Below are 23,247 nucleotides of genomic sequence, written 5' to 3'. Positions count from 1 at the left end.
GCTAAAATGTCTATGTCCAGTTGCTTGTGATACAAAGAAAGGAAAACACAAATGTTTTAATCCATGTTTTGAATTTGGTAAGACATAGCATCTTGCATGTAAATAGATATTTGTTTTGGTTGCATGTGTGGAATGTGTTGGCATTTTCTTCCACCCATGGCCCCAGTCAAATCACACTGAAAGGTTCAATTCCTGCAAAGATGCTTAGAAATGCTGGAAGGCAGAATCATTTTTTTTATCACAGTACATCACTCAAATGTTCCTCACTTATGTTGATGTAAATTCACAATATTATTTTATTTAGGTTTACAAGAAACATATTTGATTACGGAAACCCAACCTGCCATATTCCCATTGCATTGTTTTGGTTCATGATGATTGAGGCAGATTTTCCAGCCTCACTCATTGCTCTGTTGCTTAAGATCTAGCCAGGCAGCATTCCTGATTGATTGTCTTCTGTTCTGCACAATAAGCTGTACGTTGTTGATGGGCGCTCAAGTGTTGTGCTGTGTGAGGATATTAATTGGGACAGCACGCAACCAAATAACTTTCTGTAAGTTCACGGGCAGCTTCACTCCCCTTGGGTACCCTCATAGACTCACATTAGCATTGCCTGCCCAATAAGGCTGAAGGTCATTCACCACATAAATTAATGTCTTACTGAGTAACATGATTGGACTGATATGTCAACTTCATAGTTATGAATTAAATGTAGTTATAAAACTTTCAAGTACTTATCAGCCTCTGGACATTATTATACAATATGCGAAAACAGCGACATAAATGTGGTTGCTTTTTTTGTTCATCGGTTCATTTTTGTAAAAGGGAAGGGTTTTGGCTATGATCCAATGTACACTGATCAGACATAACATTATGACCTCTGACAAGTGAAGTGAATAATAATCTCGTTATCATGGCACCTGTCAGTGGGTTGGATATACTAGTCAGTAAATGAACATTCTGTCCTCAAAGTTGACGTGTTAGAAGCAGGAAAAATGGGCCAGCGTAAGGTTTTGAGCGACTTTGACCAGGGCCAAATTGTGATGGCTAGACGATGGCGGCGACAGGGTCATGGGCGCCCAAGGCTCATTGATGCACATGCGGAGCGAAGGATGGCCATTGTGGTCTGATCCAACAGACAAGTTACTGTAGCTTAAATTGCTGAAGAAGTTAATGCTGGTACTGATAGAAAGGTGTCAGAACACACAATGCATTGCAGTTTGTTGCGCATGGGACTGCATAGTTGCAGACCAGTCAGGGTGCCCATGCTGAACCCTTGTCCACTACGGAAAAACACCTACAACGGGCACATGAGCATCAGAACTGGACCACGGAGCAATGAAAGAAGGTGGCCTGGTCTGATTAATCATGATTTATTTTGCATCACGTGGCTGGCTGGGTGCATGAGTGTCACTTACCTGGAGAACACATGGAACCAGGATGCACTATGGGAAGAAGGCAAGCTGATGGAGGCAGTTTGATGCTTTGGCCAATGTTCTGCTGGGAAAACTTGGATCCTGCCATTCATGTGGATGTTACTTTGACACGTACCACCTACCTGAGCATTATTGCAGACCACGTGCACCCTTTCATGGCAACGGTATTCCCTGATGTCATTGGCCTCTTTCAGCTGGATAATCAACATCTTGAATGCAACAACAAGTTCAAGGTGTTGGTTTGGCCTCCAAATTCCCCAGATCTCTATCCAATGGAGCATCTGTGCGATGTGCTGGACAAACAGGTCCGATCCATGGAGGCCCCACTTCGAAACTTACAGGACTTAAAGGATCTGCTGCTAACGTCTTGGTGCCAGAAACCACAGCACACCTTCAGAGGTCTAGTGGAGTCCATGCCATGCCATGGGAAATTGTGGTTTCCACATTTGTGTTTACCAGTAATGGAATTAGAAAACTCATGACTGTTTGTGTTGACCCAGTTCAGGAAATCCACACTGTTTTGGGTAAAAAAAATAAATCATCAATACATTAGCATATAGGCAGTTCAGACAGGAGACATGAGTGGTCTTTGGTCAGCCGACACCTGGGATCTGTCCAATCACAACATCAGATTTCATACTGACTATTTAATCGTTAGGTTACTCACTCAGCTAGCATGCAGGTGTATTTTTCCTTATCATGGGGGTGATTGGTACTACGTACTTTGCCTCATTTCCTATGGGGATATCTATTAATGATATTACGATGTTGGCATCATTATTAGTAGTGTTGTATACACGATCGTGTGGACCTGCATAAAATTATTGTGCATGTTTCTAATAAATGGTTAAACTAAAATGTGGCAATCTCTGACTTAACTTTGTATTGTTGTAGAAAAATGTGAACGCACATATTTGCCATCTGAATTCTGACAGAAAAAGTCAGCTAGGTCCATCCCTGTCCTAAAAAATGTGTGGAGAAAAAAAAAGAGACACTCATGTTGTCCGGAAAAAAAAAAAACACCTCCCTGCACAGTGTTATTTATTTTTCGGAAATCCAATCTATAACCTAACCAAGTTGAGTTTTCTGCTTCAGTGGAGTGCACAGGCCTGGTGACTCACCTGCACTGAAATTAAAGTTAAACAAACTCCATCAATCAGCTGACATTACTGGGAGGATCTGGCAAAACCATGTTTAGAGTCCAGGGTGGCAGCAGGCAAAAACAACTCCCGAGGAGGCCGCAAGGGATCTAGGTTATGCGGTTTCTCCAGGATGCACACACAGACCCAACTGCATGCAAACACAAGAGACAGGCACATACTTTTATAAGCCCCCACTACACACATAAACATTCTTATATGTCATTTGAAGGCATTCTTTCTGTTTGTTCGATGTCTCCAAGGGCGTGGCTGTCTCCGTGTTGACAGGAGTTACTCCTGCATTGAGAGCCCTTTACCATGTCAGCCTTGATCTGAGCTCAGCTGTTACAGCAACACTCATCTCATGCCTAAACATTCTCCCACACGCTCCACAGGTCTCCACTCATAGGCGTTATAAGTCTACCCCCGCTTCCTGTTTTGGAGTGTGTCAGATGTAAGAGTCGACATTACCTCCCTACAGTTTTTTCACCCCAAGCAGGGAGATAAGGCAGAACCCCCCCCCCCCCCCCCATTCACCCATGGCAGCTGGGGTGGAGCATCTTCATTTGGAGGAACAGGGAACTGAGGCATAGCCAGGGAACTGAGGCATAGCCAGGGAACTGAGGCATAGCCAGGGAACTGAGGCATAGCCAGGGAACTGAGGCATAGCCAGGGAACTGAGATGCAACAATGAGTTATAACAGGGAGTTTGATGAACACTGACTCTTCTGTTGTACTGAGAAGGACAGTGGGTTTTTGTAACACCTTAGCATTCTGCATTCATCCCCGTTCATGTGTCCTGTCAGATCCCTTCATGGAGTTTTAGTTCATGGTTAACACATGTTCCTTGTGTAACGGATTTACATTTAAAATCGCTGTCTTGTATTCTTATAGACCACTCACTAGGTCTCATGGTAATGCACCAATTTCATCAAACAATGTAAAATGAAATATTCTGATTTAAAATTAGGCAGGCAATGTTTTCAAATTAAACCCACCTGACCCAGATTGTGTGAACAATAGTAATTGTGAGATTGTGGATGCTTTCCAAATGAAAAAGAAAAAAGTGGTTTTGCTTCAGTTCTTCAACAACAAAGCTAGGAGAATTAAAAAATAATCTTTCCCCCAGTCATAAAAGTGCGTTGATCAGTTTGGAGAGGTGTGTCGCCCCTTGGAGGCATGCATCAGACATTTCAACTTAACAGTTGTAACAACTATTTCCTAATTGGCAAATGCTATGAAGGGTACAATGAATGTATATAAAGTCAACTGTGTAATGTTCGGATTCAGTCGTGCGTCAGGAAATTCTCACTTCTAGTTTGGCATCATATTTTCCCCTCCTTACAGGCGATGGCTCTCTTACCTGTATCAATGCCACTTGGCTTTTTGAATGTGACACAGTAAATGTCTCCTCCTGTGTAGTTTTTTTCTATGATAGCATTGGAGTAATATACTAGCAAGTCGGCTTAAGACAAAGTAGAGAGGGAATGAATGAGTGACATGCCTAAGTCATGTTTTCAAGAGATGCATTCTTGCCTAAAGGCACTCAGGGCAAGGCGGGCAGGGTGGTCCATTTATTCTGTTTTTGTTGACCAAGAACACATTCTCATTTACAGCGACGACCTGGGAGAAAAACGTAAGTACCCCAGATCTGGGATACTAGAACCTTAGAACCTTTAGAACCTTTCAAATATTGCTGCGGTAGTTGCTTATCTTCCCTCTCTGGCAGAGTAGAACATCTCTGCTATTGGTCTTACTACCTTTTATGGGCATACAGATTTTATGACCCCTCCCCTCCCCAGCGTGCCACTTGTAAACAGAGGAGCTATCCAACAAACAGAGTCTAAAGTTTCATTTGTGATGAAGCCAGACATTCAATCGATCATAATGACATATATTTCAAATGCCTGGGACTTACCTTTATCGATCCAGACATCTGAGGCGCCATCTTTATTGGAACATTTAACACTTTTCTCTTACAAGGCAAGCTCTGGTTTGGTCTGTGCTTGAGATAAAGCTTCCAGTTCGGTGCCAAAAGAATTGTTAGGTTCTTAGAACCTTAACCAGCCTATTGGCAATGTTATCCGATCATGTATGACTGATAAAACATATCGATTGTCTGGAGGGTCAGTATGCGCTATTACGCGTGGATGCATTAGTTTTGTGAAACGTTCTGTTATCATTGAAGCTAATGCTAAGTTAGCATAGCTTTAGGTTGTATTGACAAGTCTAGTAGCCAATTAGATTGTCCCTTCCATGGTAGGCTGATTTCCCAGGCGGGGGAGACCCTCTTTATCGATCCTCATTGCGCAATAGGTCGAAGGTGGCATGGAAAGTCACTGGGATGAGAATGTTGTGTTTTTATTGTAAAAAAAAAATTCTATACTAAACAAATAGCATTTAAAACATTACAGATGTATATCAAACAGTGGAATGATGTAATTTACAGATTTGAAGTAAATGGCTCTTGACACCACTTACTAAAATAGCTGCTCAGATCTAGCACTATTGTCTATGTCTATGTTTTTCTGATAATGTTGACATGTTTGGGTAACCATAGGGTGTGTGTAAAGCTGGTTATATACATATTTGAGTTTTAGCCTGTCCATGAAAGAATAGAAAAAGTAACAACTTTTTCTTTGTTGTGTGTTCTATCTTGTGCCTGAAAACCTTCTTTCTTCCAATCTACATTCTGCTGAATTCCTCATAATCTCCCATGTGTATTTTATACAGAATACCTTCACTATGCATGTCCTGACAACATATGTGCACATAAATTGCAGTTATAATGGGCAAGGGCAGTATAGGCGGAATTCTCAATTTGTTCATTTACATTCAAGAGCTACACTGAATTCAAGTGGATGGTTATTTCTTTCTCACAGAAAAACATCCCAAGTATACTGAAATCTGTCAACTAATTATATTTCTGTAGCGGTACCATTGTTTTTTTAATAAACCATAGGAACCGTAGCCTAGGTGGTGGTATGTCACCATGTAGTCAACAACACCAGGGCCAGCTGGCTCACAAGCTTGTTATACCTGGTGGGGAAGTCGGCAATTCACCACTCACACCGGAATAAGCAAGAGAGTTGGTGGAGAGAGGGACTGAGAGATAGATGTTGAGAAAAAAAAAATTGGAAGAAAGAGATGGAGAGATGATGACAAAGACAGAGAGTGTAAGAGAGGGAATCAATGGCGGAGACCTGATAGATGCTGCCTGCAGGGGTAATTATTGGTCATTGTGTCTTTGGCATGGGATAGCAGAAAATGTGACAGATAATTAGGAGCTGGTGATTTAAAGGGGGGAAAAACCTGGGCTACAGGCAACACAGTCGATGGACAGAATAAATAAGTCAATAAAATAAACAAAGAGGCCGTGCTTGGAGTACATATTCAGCACTACCAGAACCAGAAGCCTTGCTCAGTGTAGACTCACAAAAAGCTATATTTATATCACACATATCAATGGTCACATATATTTTAAATATGCATTTTCCTTAGTTTTTGCACCCATAATGTTGATTATCCCCACACATAAATGCTCAAATGCAGTGAAAGACATGATAAAAAGGGACCTGAGAAATGCGCAGTCTGATTGGGTATCTTGCCTCATAAGAAGGTGGTTGCTACTCTAAACAGTTGGCAGAAAACAACCGTACAAAAATAACCAGCGGGACAGGTGGGACAAATAAACAACTGGTACAACTGGTAGAAAATAAGTACTGTTTCTTGTAGGCACTCCCAACAAAAGGAAAAAAGAAAATTGGCTCTTGACAACAGTAAACAAAATATCCTCCAGTGGGTGAACTCTAAATCAAACTTCAAGGAATTATCAATACAGTTCACTCACAAGGCAGTAAATAACGTGAGATGGAAAGCTTTTGATACCAGAATACAGGAGCTTGCACAGGATAAGCTAACCCAAATATTTTAACTTGGAGTAATTCTAATACAAGCAAGTTCTAGTAGAAGACATACGCATGTCCACAGGCATCTCATCTAGACACCAGCTGATCTACTCTTTATTATGGATGAGTGTGCTACTTGGAAGGAAGAGTCTCCATGACCTGAAAAGTAGCACCTGTTTTTCAAAAGTGGAATCAAACATGTGAATCGTGACTTAGTTGATGAGTATAAAGGGAGTGAAAGGCATAGAAATTCATGCTGTGCGTCAATTCTCATTATTGGGGTTTCAGGCTGAGTACCTGTAAAAGCTTGTTAGCTGATGTAAAAGGGCTTTATAAAATAAATGTAACCAGGAAACATTAGTGGTTGTGGCTGTGATGGCAAGAGAATACAATGGTTAGAGAAATTTCCACAACATGGCCTACACAATTCAAAATTTCAATATGATATTGGCTTAGTAATGCCCTCAAAAAGTCCATCACAATAGATATTCTCTTGGCTTAATCTGTTTCCCCAAAACTGGTCCATAGAGTTAAAATATGCAACTGATTTACTTGAAGGGTGATTTAAATATCTTTAGGGGATCTTTGTGTTTACATATTATATTATTGACTCTCTAGATTCTTATGTGCATCTAGCTAATTACTTCTCCAGTTCAGTTAAGATATTTTGATAACATTTTATTGCATCATGTTTTGTTTTGTTATAGTATCTACCTGTGTTTGTATAATAATGAAGGTAAATTGTGGGGAGAGGCATTGTCAACAACAGACCAATAGACAGGTGCCTGAATGGGTTTAGATTAAGATTTGTTTTTGGTTTGAAAAACCTATATAAATGGCCAGTCACAGCTTTAGTGGGCCAAGTTATTACACGTATATCAGCTTTAGACCTCAGGAAAGATTTGCACAGTGTTCTCAGGAAATGTGAGGCAAAAAGAGAAGAAAAAACAACGGCAAGTTGAAAACAACAACTAGTCATTCATGGTTATATGAAATGTGAAATCTGAGAGGGAGTTACATCCAAACCCATACCTACACACACAGACATTGGGTTCTGTGTGTAGGTATGTAAGGGGTGTGTGTCACGGCACATGGGTACATACAGTATCTCACAAAAAGGGAGTACACCCCTCACACTTTAGTAAATATTTGATTATATATTTTCATGTGACCACACTGAAGAAATGACACTTTGCTACAATGTAAAGTAGTGAGTGTACAGCTTGTTTAACAGTGTACATTTGCTGTCCCCTCAAAATAACACAACATAGAGCCATTCATGTCTAAACCACTGGCAACAAAAGTGAGTAAACCCCTAAGGGAAAATGTCCAAATTGGGCCCAATTCAGCACGGTGGCCAAGACCATACAGCGGTTTAACTGGGCAGATTCCACTCAGAACAGGCCCCGCCATGGTTGACCAAAGAAGTTGAGTGCACGTGCTCAGCGTCATATCCAGAGGTTGTCTTTGGGAAATAGACGTATGAGTGCTGCCAGCATTGCTGCAGAGGTTGAAGGGGTGGGGGGGTCAGCCTGTCAGTGCTCAGACCATACACCGCACACTGCATCAAATTGGTCTGCATGGCTGTTGTCCCAGAAGGAAGCCTCTTCTAAAGATGATGCACAAGAAACCCTGCAAACAGTTTGCTGAAGACAAGCAGACAAAGGACATGGATTACTGGAACCATGTCCTGTGGTCTGATGAGACCAAGATAAACTTATTTGGTTCAGATGGTGTCAAGAATGTGTGGCGACAACCAGTTGAAGTGTCTTGCCTACAGTCAAGCATGGTGGTGGGAGTGTCATGGTCTGGGGCTGCATAAGTGCTGTCGGCACTGGGGAGCTACAGTTCATTGATGGAACCATGAATGCCAACATCTACTGTGACATACTGAAGCAGAGAATGATCCCCTCTCTTCGGAGACTGGACTGCAGGGCAGTATTCCAACATGATAACGACCCCAAACACACCTCCAAGACGACCACTGCCTTGGTAAAGAAGCTGAGGGTAAAGCTGATGGACTGGCTCCAGACCAGACCTAACCCCTATTGAGCATCTGTGGGGCATCCTCAAACAGAAGGTGGAGGAGAGCAAGGTCTCTAACCTCCACCAGCTCTGTGATGTCGTCATGGAGGAGTGGAAGAGGACTACAGTGGCAACCTGTGAAGCTCTGGTGAACTCCATGCCCAAGAGGGTTGTTAGATTCTGTCAAAGTCCAAGTTTGATCCATGAACAAAATAAATGCAACCAGAAGTCAGGGGAGAGCCATCTTTATTCAGCATGAGTCTATGATGTTGTCCTTCCATTTCTCATTTCTCTCTCCCATAATTACAGAGGCAACACTGTCTTTATGCCAGAATACATAGGAGGTGGCCAGTGGTCATAACCAACCATTACACATTCCAATACCCTCCAATAAGAAAGGTTTATACTACAACAGACCCTTGTATGGTATGTTCCAACCTATGGTCAATGGACCTATCCATATAGCCTATGTCAGTCACATGGGCAACTCCTAGCAGGAGGAATGGACTGAATGTATGGACAGGATGTGTGGGGCCCATCAGTAACAGGCAACACGTCCTGTCTATGGTCCTTCTTTCAGAGTTAGTCAGCACATCTGTGTTGTGTTAAGTTTCTCATGCCCATTTCCTATCAGGGTTAAAGCAGTGCTGGAAAATAATGGTGTCCACACAAAATATTGACAATTTGGGCCCAATTTGGACATTTTCACTTAGGGGTGTACTCACTTTTGTTGCCAGCAGTTTAGACATTAATGGCTGTGTGTTGAGTTATTTTGAGGGGACAGCAAATTTACACTGTTATACTCACTACTTACATTGTAGCAAAGTCTAATTTCTTCAGTGTTTCTTCACATGAAAAGATGTAATCAAATATTTACAAAAATGTGAAGGGTGTACTCACTTTTGTGAGATACTGTATGTGTATGTATGAATGAGAAACAGAGGAAATTAAAATGGAGCAGTGGAATTCAGAAAATGTGCAGGGCCGTGGGGGGAGTCTCCCAGTGTGGCTTCTCAACAGATGCTGCGATTCTTAATTTGAAATAAATAACATTTAGCAACATGTCTCAGTCACTCAGGGCCTCAAATGTAACTTATTGCAAATCTGCAGATGGGCATGGGAGTGATAGATTATAGAGATGTTGGTGAATGATGAGAATGAATGTCATTTTTATCTTTCTGGTAAAACAAATAATAAATACTTCTTACTGCTTGCCTTTAGGTACCCTTTTCTAAAGAGCACTTTCTGCAAACCATAAAGTTGCAGATTAAAAAAGGATGTAAACAAGTATTTGTTTAAATACTTGATCTGTCAAGTATTTAAGCAAGTATTGCATGACATAAGTATTTGATCACCTACCAACCAGTAAGTATTCCGGCTCTCACAGACCTGTTAGCTTTTCTTTAAGAAGCCCTCCTGTTCTCCACTCATTACCTGTATTAACTGCATCTGTTTGAACTCGTTAACTGTATAAAAGACACCTGTCCACACACTCAATCAAACAGACTCCAACCTCTCCACAATGTGATTTTCTGGATTGTATCAAATACTTGTTCTCCCCACTGTATATATATTTTGGGTGATTTTCAGATAAGGATCTGGAGATCATTTGTGATGTTTCAGTGTTCACTTACCTGTCAATACCTGGGCCAGACCAATGTTACTAGTCACAGCTTTGTTCCACAGAATTTGAAAAGGGATTTGCCATCATTGTCGCACTTAGCTCTGTCCTCCCAATAGCAGAAGAAATGCCCTTCGCACAAACTTCAAAGATAATTAAACACATAATGGATATCACTGTCAGTCTGTGACTTGTTTGCTGATTTGTCGGGCAAGGAACATTTTGTATAGAGACCCTATTAGATGGGAATAAATCATCTAGTGTCTAATTAATTTATCCACCATAGAGAATGGTGTGCATCTGTCTGTTTGTGTATCTGTCTGTGTGTGTGTGATCCAGGTCAATCTGGGGAAACAAAGATAGCAAAACCTAAGAATTTGTTCCCCACAAGGTTTTTTGTTGCTGGTCCTCACTAGAAAAATTTGAGTTCTGGCAGGGGGTTTAGGTTTACGGTAAGATTATTAGGCGTAGATAGATAGGTAACCTAGATGTATGTTTAAGATCCCCACAAGGATAGAAAACGTGTGTGTGTGTGTGTGTGTGTGTGAGAGAGAGATTGGATGAACAGTGTTAACAGATGTGTGTAGGAAGCAAGGGAAATAGACTGCAACTTTGCTTAGAGTATTTCTGTTTCAAATATTTTTGTATGTGAAGGAGTTAGATCCATTTTATGAATCCGTTCCTAAAATAGAATTTCTGTAGGACAGCAAAGTGCTAAGTCCATTCCACTTAATCAAAAAGCTTTTACGCATCATATTGGTACATCTGAAACTGAACAACATGGACAAGCGTGTATATAGTCAATATACACTAGTCAAACAAATTAAGGGAACGCAATCATCACAGTATAACACCAAGTCAATTAAACTTCCGGGATAATGCTGATGCTGGGCTAACCATACCATAGATATTCAGCCAATGCACTAATGCTAGTTAGCATAATCCTTTAACAGAATAATGTCTCTTTGGCTCACTTTTGCAACAGAACAATTTTAATGACCTTTGACCAAGTTGGCATTCTAGATATATTTGTGAAAAGGAAAAGGGAACTGAGACTGAACCCAATCTCTTCGAAGCGGAGCGCCCTGGGAGCAATTAGACTGTTGCTGTGGACACTAAATTACCAAAATGTAAATGTAAAAATAAACACTTGCAATACCAGCTCCAACCCTGAACAAGACCACATTGTTAGGAAGACAGCTGAAGAGTATTTTCAGACCAATAAAACAAGATTATGTGCTAAATGTAATAGAAATTCTGCCCATCTCTGTCAGTATTACTCTAAAGTTTGTATTCTCTGTATGTCAATTCTATAATGCTTATTCAGTAATGAAAAGCTGAAAAACATGGTTGTCTGCTTAGGAAGGTTACACTTGGCATTGAACAAAGCTATTTGTTCTCCAACATCATTAGACAATTATTTGGCTTTACTTTTCTGGCCAGCACTTCGTCTTTATCAGAATGAATTTATTGGTGGAAAATACTCCCTCTGCCCAAAACACTTTCTTCACCCAGAGTAATGGAAAAAGTATCCCAGAGTGGCCTATGTGTTTCATTACACAGCACCTTAAATAGTAAGAGCTTTTTTTTTTATTATTATTGGATCTGTTATTTAACAACATTTCATATACACCTGCAAAGTAATCTCCAGATTACAACCCTGGATCAAAAATATCAGTACCAGAGACAGTGTAGTACACTAAAGAGTTCCACAGAGCTTTGTACACTTAGATTTCACCCACGCTTCTTTGGCTGATCTTGGGCACCCTAGAGGTATTTTCCTCTTGGATATATGACTGCCTGCCATCCATTTCTTCATAGGTTCCAGCAAACTCCTTAGGCATGTGTGGCCACTGCACAGCAAAGCAAGTCCACTGATGTGGACATATCCTGAAGTATGATGAGCTGTGTTGTATGAGGTGTGCCTCTCCACTTTTTTCCATGCACAACACAACCCTTAACACTTCTTTATATTCCACTCTGACAAACTACTTGGCTGCTCACACCCACTTTTTCTCACTTACACTGTATTGTTCTCTCGTTTTAGCTCTCCTCTCTCCCTTTCACCCTTTTAGCTGCCTCAATTCTCCCTTTCTTACTTCTTCTCCCTCACCCAATCACTGGCCGCTTTTCACGTGCTCCACTCCCTCTCTTTCACTCCCCCTCTTCCTTTTAGCCCCTGCTATGCCTGGAAGAGTGGGGGCAAAGTAGCCCAAACGTGGCTGACTGATTACTGTAATTCACACACTTTAATTAGCTGTACAAACCATTAGCCACAATTACACTATTACAGAATGCTTTGTGGCAGGAGCCAGCCCGATGAGACGTCTTTCTGCTGGAGGGGTAGAATGAGAGAAGAGTGTAGGGAGGGTGTGTTGAGGGGCCTATGCACCCAAGCTAATGTGTGTATTTTAAGTAGGTTAGTCTAACAACTAGAAAAAGTAATCAAGTAAACTTGCAGGATTTTCAAATTCATAAATAATCATTTGTTTGTTTATTTGAATCCACATTAGCTGATGCCATGATTCTTTGAAGAACGAAGCATATTGCTGATATATGAACAAAATGTTGAATGGAGGGGGTTGTTGTTAGCACACATTCTCCTTCAAAGCTTATCCATCCCACCTGTAGAGAGATGCATCTCAGCAGGGTTGACATTCCTCTGGCTCTTGGTTATAATGGCTGCAAGATAGCTTGCTCTATCAATGGATTATCAAAATCACACCGTTAATTATGCCATAGAAATATAAAGTATACATTCTGGTTACTTGAATAGCCTGAATTTAAGCATTTGTGGAGTTTGTTTTTCATGCCAGGGTCCTCTAGGCTGAGTGCTATCTTTAGCACTAATAGAATGTTTTAAAAGCAAACACCCATAGGTTCCACAAAGGGTTTGGCAGATTTGGCCCAGTGCAGTCTGGGATGGGTAAGTGGCATGCCGGACAGGGCTAGCTTGTCTCCTTCCAAGCTCAATTGCGGATGTTTACCTGGGACCGTGTCATGTTTACTGTAAATGTTGGAGAATACTTCCTGGTTAAGTGAGCAGTCAAATAATTACTTTGTGGGATGCACATTACAGGACCCATGCTCCAGGTCCTGCTGGACAAGGCATGGTCTTAATCATAAATTGGAAGCTTAATTATGAATTGGTAGGGGAGAAGAGAGTTAACACTTTGACTTGTATTGTCACACCTGTGCAGTCACACTCGTGTTCCCTGAGGCGTACAATCACACTTGTGATAAGAACTTATATATAGAACATCTAGTCATGAAAGACTGCAAGCTGTTGTCCTCTCACAAACATTTAGCTCAAACAGCCTTTATATCTTTGTCTTCAATTTCAGCCATTTTATTGTGTAAAAACATTTACAGAAATTCCAACATTGTATTCACAATTTCTATCCAAATTGATACATGAAGGGTTAGTTACGTTAGACCTAGCTCAGACTGCAGCCAACACTAGCAGTCAATGTTGACTACATTAAACAGTTGGGCTGACACACAAGCAACTACTCTATACACCTACAATATAAAGGATGAGCAATATCATTAATTCACTGTGTAAAGAATGTCTAGAAGTTAAATGTAACCCAAAGGTGGCTAATGCTGCTTTTTGGTTTTGCCACTACCTCCTCTCCAGCTCAATATACTTCTTCCCCCAAAAAATTTGGCCTTTGGGTTCTTTTCCAGGTATTCCCTTTGCCTGATCTCTAGAAGCCTCTTCATGTCTCCCTTGACAAGGTCCTGATGGTTTACAGCTGGGTAGGGGCGAGGCTGGACTTGCTGGCTGTCCCGGAATGTTCTAGAACAAGCTAGCCTTATTTCTTTGGGGGATTGGTGTGATGCTAAGGCGGGGGATCGTGTTTGTGCCATAAGTGATACGATGGGTCTCTCTAATCTAATCTTATGGTCTAAACTCAAAATCTGTATATTTTTTATACTGATCATGTAAGTTCATTATTAAGTATTGGAGAATAGGAATTTATTATTTCTTCTAAGCATTTCAAACCTGAATAATAGTGTAGATAAAGAAATTATTACCACACAACCCATTGTCTGATAGTTAGCTTATGTTGTATTGATATGTCACACATACCAGAAACTTTTCAGATCGGAACTTGGAAAAATTACACAACCTTTGACAGTAAAGAAATAAAAATAGTAATCCATGCAATCATATCACAGAATTGAACAATTTCTAAAATGCTTTTATACCAACTCCTTAGAAATAAGTACAACTTGACAAGTCGTTGAAAAGATAATTAGCAGGAAAAAAAGTGGAGATGAGAAAATATGTTTGCATTCCATGTTTGATATTCTCCATGGCAGGGCTGGCAGTTGTGACACACAAGGAGGAAGCAGGTGTTTATTTAGTAATTAACAAAACCATACTAGTGGGAGGGATTCTTATTAGATTGGAGCACCTTTGCATGATGCCTCTACAGTACATGCTACAATTCAGTGGCAGAATGAAATCATTAGAGGTTCAAATTATTGCTTGATTTTCTACTGAAATAAAACATATCACTTTTGCAACAGAATGTCCAAATGGTGACCAATTTCTTTTTACAGTAAGCATAAACATTTGGTTTTACAAATTGGTATTTTACCGTTATTTACTCTTTAAGTATCTTTGAGACCTGAACAATGTAAAGTCCTATAAAATAAAATGGAATATCCAAGACTTGTTTCAAACATTAATATGTCGTGATACTGTAAGACACAGATGTTGAAGAGCTATACTAAAAAACCTTTGGAACCATGCATAACTTCTTGTCTATGAAAAAAATATAAACATTACTGAGATGATCTTTGAAAAAACATGGATAACAGAGTTGATGAGTTCTAAAAGCAGAAGTAAATTATAGTATATTCAATTTTATATGTTGTGTACTAGTGATTGAACATATCATAAACAGTACATTGATCAAATGATCAGTATTATTATTAATGCATTAACCACTCCCTTTTCTTCACCCCCTATCCCCTAAGGTCACTGACCACTGGCAAAGCCTGAAGGTATTGGAGATGCCATTATTCATCGACATATCCTACACTGAATTGTGCTGCCATGTTATAATTGTTCCAGATGGTTGTATTGCTTTAAGTGAGAACACACAAGTTTTATCTGTACAGTGGGGAGAACAAGCATTTGATACCCTGCTGATTTTGCAGGTTTTCCTACTTACAAAGCATGTACTACTTACAAAGCAGGTCTGGGGCTCCATGCAAGATCTCACCTCGTGGGGCATCAGTGATCATGAGGAAGGTGAGGGATCAGCCCAGAACTGCACGGCAGGAACATGTTAATAACCTAAAGAGAGCTGGGACACCAGTCTCAAAGAAAACCATTAGTAACACACTACGCCGTCATGGATTAAACTCTTGCAGCGCAAGCAAGGTCCCCCTGCTCAAGCCAGCGCATGTCCAGGCCCGTCTGAAGTTTGCCAATGACCATCTGGATGATCCAGAGGAGGAATGGGAGAAGTTGATGTGGTCTGATCAGACAAAAATAGAGCTTTTTGGTCTAAACTCCACTCGCCGTGTTTGGAGGAAGAAGAAGGATGAGTACAACCCCAAGAACACCATGCCAACCGTGAAGCATGGAGGTGGAAACATCATTCTTTGAGGATGCTTTTTTGCAAAGGGGACAGGACGACTGCACCGTATTGAGGGGAGGATGGATGGGGCCATGCATCGCGAGATCTTGGCCAACAACCTCGTTCCCTCAGTAAGAGCTTTGAAGATGGGTCGTGGCTGGCTCTTTCAGCATGACGACGACCCGAAACACACAGCCAGGGCAACTAAGTAGTGGCCAAGAACTACAGGAAACGTAAGATCTCTGTAATTGCAAACAAAGATTTCTGTAGCAAACATTAAGTTCTGCTTTTCTGATGTATCAAATACAATAAAATGCTAATTCATTATTTGAAAATCATGTGATTACTCAATGTGATTTTATGGATTTCTGTTTTAGATTCCGTCACTCACAGTTGAAGAGTCCCTATGATAGAAATTACAGACTTCTACATGCTTTGTAAGTGTGAAATCCTGCTAAATCGGCAGTGTATCAAATACTTGTTCTCCCCGCTGTATGTTCTTCCGTGTGTGAGAAAAGAGTCCTCCAGCTTCTGGGCTTTGGGCAAACAGGCCATGGAATGTGTCTCAGCAGTCATGCAATCTGGATGCATAAATTGCTGCCTCGATCTTTAAAAGGCTTTGGGAGGTCTTTATCATCCAATACCAGCTCATAATAAACTTGTCCAAAATTATGATTTGTAAACTGTATGCCTATGCCCATATCAGATAAATTCTACAGAGGTCATCCTTATTATGAAGAGACAAACCGGTGGCCAAAACCTGGATGCAAACTTGTTGACTTTTTTTGGTCTTAAAGGTACAGTTTCATATTTGGGTGACATTTTGTTTCTCCTGAGATGTTGCAGGCCCATGGAGTCATTTTTCACAACAAGCCATTATTCACATCTGTCCCAGGTTATCAAGTTGTCAAACTCATTTAGAAAGTTCTAGGCGTCCTCTGAAATTTTGTGGACGCATGATGCACCTTTTTTAAGACTTATCTCTTGAGATGACCAAGACGCATGCTGTGTTTTGATATGGCAAGTTTCTATGACTGTCTCTGTCCAAGCTGTATTTAATATCCAATGGTAAACACAGGCTATTCATTATATTATAGTATAAAATCTTAAAGACTGATATCTAGCTATCTATCTATCGTTTTAGTCATGGAACACAGAGTTTAAACCAATTAATTAAGAGAGGCAAGGTCCTCACCCATTTGAAAACTCTGATATTATACTTTTACAAGAAACGCAACTAAAGAGTGATGCCCAGCATCTGGCTTGGATTGACATAAATGGCATGGACATTCTACTTTCTTTGCTAGGGTGAGAGATATAATGATTCTATATGGAAGAGTGTCCCTTTTCCAGTGTGTACCGTTGGTAGGGATGGACGCTATGTGTTCCTTGTAGGAGAGATACAGTCAAGACCGGGTGCACATCGATAACTGCTTTACTTCTCATTTAAATCCTCTAACTTACATACATTTAAGTTCTCTCCAGACGCATTTACCTACCTGGAAAATAGTTCCAACTCAAGCTACCTCCATTACCTCTATCTGAAGGACATACTCAAAGCAAGCATAGAGTTTATTGTTTTGGAGAAACCTCCCAATATCCCTACAGAGTCATCCAGCTATCTTAGAATAGAATGTGATGATTAACATGGCTGTTCTATTTCCGCGGCTCCCCAAAGTACTCCCACAACTTCACCCCTGCTAATTGAGTAGTATAAATAACTGGTTGGTAGTATATCATCCATATACATATATTCAAGTGAAAAGGTAAGTGTGGCCAAACTTTTGATATGTGACAGAATTCAGAAACAGGGTCGTATATCGCATGTCACAACCTTTTAGGAGAGCTGTTTGTAAGAATAAAAGCATGTCCTGAGACATTTAGTGTTTTTGCATAAATGTCTTCATGAAGATGTGAACTTTCATGTGATTTAATAACAAACTAGTATGCGAAGTGTAAATACGAATACAATTTAAAATGCAAACACTTGTTTAAACAGTGGAAAATACTGGACTTTTCCTGCTAGACATGCATGGCTGAAATAATAAAGGGGCTGGACATGCTGAGTTACTGAGTTCTGATTGGTCTGCCAAGTCACTGGTTTCTGTCATAACACCCATACTTGTTCAGTAGAATTGCCACCCTGAGTTTTTCAAAAGCGGACAACTGCGATAGCGTTGCTACAGCTGTGAACCACATTGCTTCCCTGAATTTAGCTGACGTTTTTAACTAATCTCAGGGGGAACAAGTTTTGAGATATTACTTTCTGGAGGCCAATGATGCCATGACTCAACAGATGAATCGGACAACGATGAGGAAATTCCAAACTTGGATACTGTTTGAAATGTTCAGGCAAAATGTAGGCATTTCAATGCAATGCCAATGGTAGAAAAAAATAACACTGGCTCGTCTTGCATAAATCAATTGTCCATGGATTACATTTACAAGCAAAGGACAACCATGGCATCTATGATAGAGACAATAAAAGATGTACAGATTCTTGAAGTATTGAAGACCTTGAGTGTGAACAGTAGCGAAAAGACACAGCGTTGTAAACAATGTTATCAGACTAAACGCAAACAACGAAGGACTTCGTATATAATCAGAGGATATAATTCCAGTCTGCTGTGAAACATTCCTACAAGTATACGGGTAAATCTAACGTTTGCTAGCTAGCTGAAGATAATGTCTCTTTTCAGAAAGTTGTTTGCACTGCTGGTTAGTAAGCTAAAGCTGCTGCCGTTGCTGTTAACGTTAGCTTGCCAAGTAACATTAACTAACCAGCTACAGTAGCTAACATTTCCTGGTTTCTTTCTTGATTGTTATGTTTCTAACTTTACTTGATGATTAGCTATAATGTTAGTTAATAATACTGTAACATTTCATGTATGGTTTATCAACTTTTAAAGCAGCATATATTCCCAAACCTTTACCAAACTGCAGAGCTTTGTAATGTATTATATACCATTTCAAATTAAGCTCTGAGTCTGGACCTTTATAAAATGCAATAAAAAGCCAAACTCTAATTTTGCGATGGGACCCTGTTCCTGAATTCTGTCACATATATATTCTTCTACTCCCTCTTATAGCTTCCCCCAATGAGGAATATTGGGAGTAGGTGTGCCTTGCCCCCCAAACAGATACTGTCATCCAGAGAAGGAAAAAGTCATGTGTGCATACATTGTCATACTTCTTTGTAATGACACTTCTTGGGAATTAAACCCAGAACCCTTGCGTTGCAAGCACCATGCTCTACATTTGAGATACCATGGGGCCGCTTGGTAAATATATAGCTGGCAAAAAATAGCTTAATCTGGTTTTGATATGGTTATAAGTAATAACCAATAAAGAATATCCAATATACAGGGATAGAATGTCATATATATATATTCTAATCCAGTTAGGATACCATATAGTGGGGAGGACAAGTATTTGATACACTGCCGATTTTGCAGGTTTTACCACTTACAAAGCATGTAGAAGTCTGTCATTTTTATCATAGGTACTCTTCAACTGTGAGTGACGGAATCTAAAATAAAAAATCCAGAAAATCACATGATATGATTTTTAAGTATTTTATTGCATGACATAAGTATTTCCTACATCAGAAAAGCAGAACTTAATATTTGGTACAGAAACCTTTGTTTGCAATTACAGAGATCATACGTTTCCTGTAGTTCTTGAACAGGTTTGCACACACTGCAGCAGGGATTTTGGCCCACTCCTCCATACAGACCTTCTCCAGATCCTTCAGGTTTCGGGGCTGTCGCTGGGCAATACAGACTTTCAGCTCCCTCCAATTATTTTCTATTGGGTTCAGGTCTGGAGACTGGCTAGGCCACTCCAGGACCTTGAGATGCTTCTTATGGAGCCACTCCTTAGTTGCCCTGGCTGTGTGTTTCGGGTCGTTGTCATGCTGGAAGACCCAGCCACGACCCATCTTCAATGCTCTTACTGAGGGAAGGAGGTTGTTGGCTAAGATCTCACGATACATAGCCCCATCCATCCTCCCTCAATACAGTGTGGTCGTCCTGTCCCCTTTGCAGAAAAGCATCCCCAAAGAATAATGTTTCCACCTCCCTGCTTCAAGGTTGGGATGGTGTTCTTGGGGTTGTACTCATCCTTCTTCTTCCTCCAAACACAACGAGTGGAGTTTAGACCAAAAAGCACTAATTTTGTCTCATCAGACCACATGACCTTCTCCCATTCCTCCTCATGCTCCCGACGAGGTGAGATCTTGCATGGAGCCCCAGACCGAGGGAGATTGACCGTCATCTTGAACTTCAAAATGTTCTAATAATTGCGGTTGCCTTCTCACCAAGCTGCTTGCCTATTGTCCTGTAGCCCATCCCAGCCTTGTACAGGTCTACAATTTTATCCCTGATGTCCTTACACAGCTCTCTGGTCTTGGCCATTGTGGAGAGGTTGGAGTCTGTTTGATTGAGTGTGTGGACAGGTGTCTTTTATACAGGTAATGAATTCAAACAGATACAGGTAATGAGTGGAGAACAGGAGGGCTTCTTAACGAAAAAGTAACAGGTCTGTGAGAGCCGGAATTCTTACTGGTTGGTGGTGATCAAATACTAATGTCATGCAATAAAATGCAAATTAATTATTTAAAGATCACACAGTGATTTTCTGGATTTTTGTTTTAGATTCCGTCTCTTACAGTTGAAGTGTACCTATGATAAAAATTACAGACCTCTACATGCTTTGTAAGTAGGAAAACCTGCAAAATCGCCAGTGTATCAAATACTTGTTCTCCCCACTGTATATCGTCTTTCAAGGCCCTGTCCTTTTAGCAAACAGATCATACATCAGGAGATGTAAGGAAGCTTTGTGTAAGCCCCACAATCATACCCATTCTCTGTCCCGCCCGTCTTTTCTCTCCATCTTCAGCTTTTTATCAACCCTGCTCCATGCTATATCATGCCCTCCCTTAGGATAGGACGCTAATAACAGAACCAAAGGCCAGACACTCTCTGCAAGAACGGACACTACATTTATACTGTAGATAATGTAACGGGTGGAGCCACAGGAAGCAGACACATCACAAGTGTTCAGGGCCCTGGAGGACATTTCATCCACAGACCTAACAGGAGGAACTGGGACAAAATCAAATCTGAAAAGCAAACAAAGACTTTGCTCAGGATCATCTAGGCTAGACTCAAGATGGTGGTTTTGGTGGTATGGGTCAGGTTCTCTTTTGCTCTCAACCTTAAGCAACTCTCCTGGGGCCTTTTTAACCACACCCTGATGAGGTCCTGATTAATGGACAGCTGCAAGGGGGAGGGACTGGCTCTGATGGCCACTTCCATTGGAATGTTCTGTTTTCTCTTAGGGGTGTTGGTGCAACACCGATGCAGGAGACAGGCACATTCACAGCACAACAGATCCTTTAGTAACATTCTAGTGGTGGGCGGTGTGAAGGGGGCAGGAAAAAAAGATTGATACGCAAAGACATAGTTGGTAGAAAAATAAAGGATAGACTGGTCATTTGAAGCACAAACTAAATCTGGAGACCAGGATTGGGGTGGTGTGAAAACCAGAATAACGGAACCGAATATCCTATCTCTGCTTACTATATCTGTTTACTTTTTTTTTAGCTGTGGGTGCCCCGCAATCCAAGTTCTGGCGTTTCGGTGAGCCCGTCAGTGAAAGTGACTCCATCGTGCTCCATTTTCACATGGCTACATTGCAATTGTCTGCTCCAGTGGAGCCTGCTGCCATGTGGGAAAGGTCTGCTCTTTCATGGACACACACACTTCTGCATCAGGCTGATTCACGTTGCTGGAGCCCATATAGCCCTCCCCGCAGATGATTTATCTAAGCCACCAAGTCATATTAACATCGGGGTGCTCCGGTTTATAGTCTGTTCTCTGTTCCGTCTTTCTACTGTCATGCCAAGAAAACGGAGCCTTAGCTGTGTTGAGGTTGAGGTTCATTGGTATATAACTAAGATGGTCGAGCTTTACTCATTCCATTAAGAACAATGCAAGATACAAATTCATTAGTCTTCACCTATCGCAATTAGGCTACTTGGACTCAGTCTAGAATCTCCATTATTCAGTACACAATAAAATGCTTACATTTGTAGATAATACAAAGATCTTTTTAGAAAGATATATTAGATCATCCTTAGAGCTGTCAGTTTTCGTGCATGGCTTGCCTTGATCTTTCTTGGCAGACGGGTTAATTGTGTCAGGACAGGTTTAATGACGGCGGGGGTTAGCGCACACTTCTGTTAAGCATACTGAGAATGCAGCTGCAGAGCTTATGTCTTGTTGAAAATAATTAATAATGCATTTAATAAATATCTCCTGAGTATTAGTTGTGCACTCACCATTTGTTAGTGTATGAAGTTCCCCTTGTTATTAATGCTGGACAACCAGGGATGACTATGAATTTGACCTAATAATGCACGGCATCATTCAGTTGCTATTTTGTCTCCTCAAATTCCATTCTGGCACTCCGGCTATTTGGTCTCTTTATCTACTGAATGATTTGGCATGTTTTAGATAATGGCTTCAGTCTTAACCTTGTTATTCAAATGATTTCAAAGGTCTTGCAATTTGTCTAGCAAAATATGTCTCTTTAGTCAGTCCATTAGAATCCCCACTGAATACACAATTTGTTAAGACAGCATCAGCTTTGTATAGAACTTTTCTGTTTGAAAAGTTTAAATGTGTTGTTTTACTATATGTAGCATATCACAGCAAGTCACATGAAAAGAACATGTTTTTTTTCTGGATAAAGCGGTCCACTAAATTGATGCAATGCATGAGAAATATGTGTTAATGTGAAGGGGCCCTTTGCTCTAGTCCAGTATGTTTTTGCTAGGCTGAGAAGCATACTTCTACATTTCTCAGAAATCACTAGTTGATCTTACATGAATCATTTAACATATGCACTGTTGTTTGAAGGCTAACATTGATTTAATGGTCTGCATAGAAAGCCAAAATATTACTATAACACTGATTAATATTGTTTTTGCACTTGCTTATTGCATCTGATGTCAAAAGGTATTCCTGGGTTGGTGATAAGCCCTTAAAAATAATACCTAAAAGTTTGTTGTTTGCACTGCAAAAGAACAACTATCAATCACATTTATTTTCAATCAATCAAATGTATTTACACTCACCTAAAGGATTATTAGGAACACCATACTAATGCTGTGTTTGACCCCCTTTCGCCTTCAGAACTGCCTTAATTCTACGTGGCATTGATTCAACAAGGTGCTGAAAGCATTCTTTAGAAATGTTGGCCCATATTGATAGGATAGCATCTTACAGTTGATGGAGATTTGTGGGATTCACATCCAGGGCACGAAGCTCCCGTTCCACCAAATCCCAAAGATGCTCTATTGGGTTGAGATCTGGTGACTGTGGGGGCCATTTCAGTACAGTGAACTCATTGTCATGTTCAAGAAACCAATTTGAAATGATTCAAGCTTTGTGACATGGTGCATTATCCTGCTGGAAGTAGCCATCAGAGGATGGGTACATGGTGGTCATAAAG

Source organism: Esox lucius, chromosome 17 (genome assembly GCF_011004845.1).
Source record: "Esox lucius isolate fEsoLuc1 chromosome 17, fEsoLuc1.pri, whole genome shotgun sequence".
In the NCBI taxonomy this organism is placed as follows: Eukaryota; Metazoa; Chordata; class Actinopteri; order Esociformes; family Esocidae; genus Esox; species Esox lucius.
Note: the sequence above shows the minus strand (reverse complement) of the source record.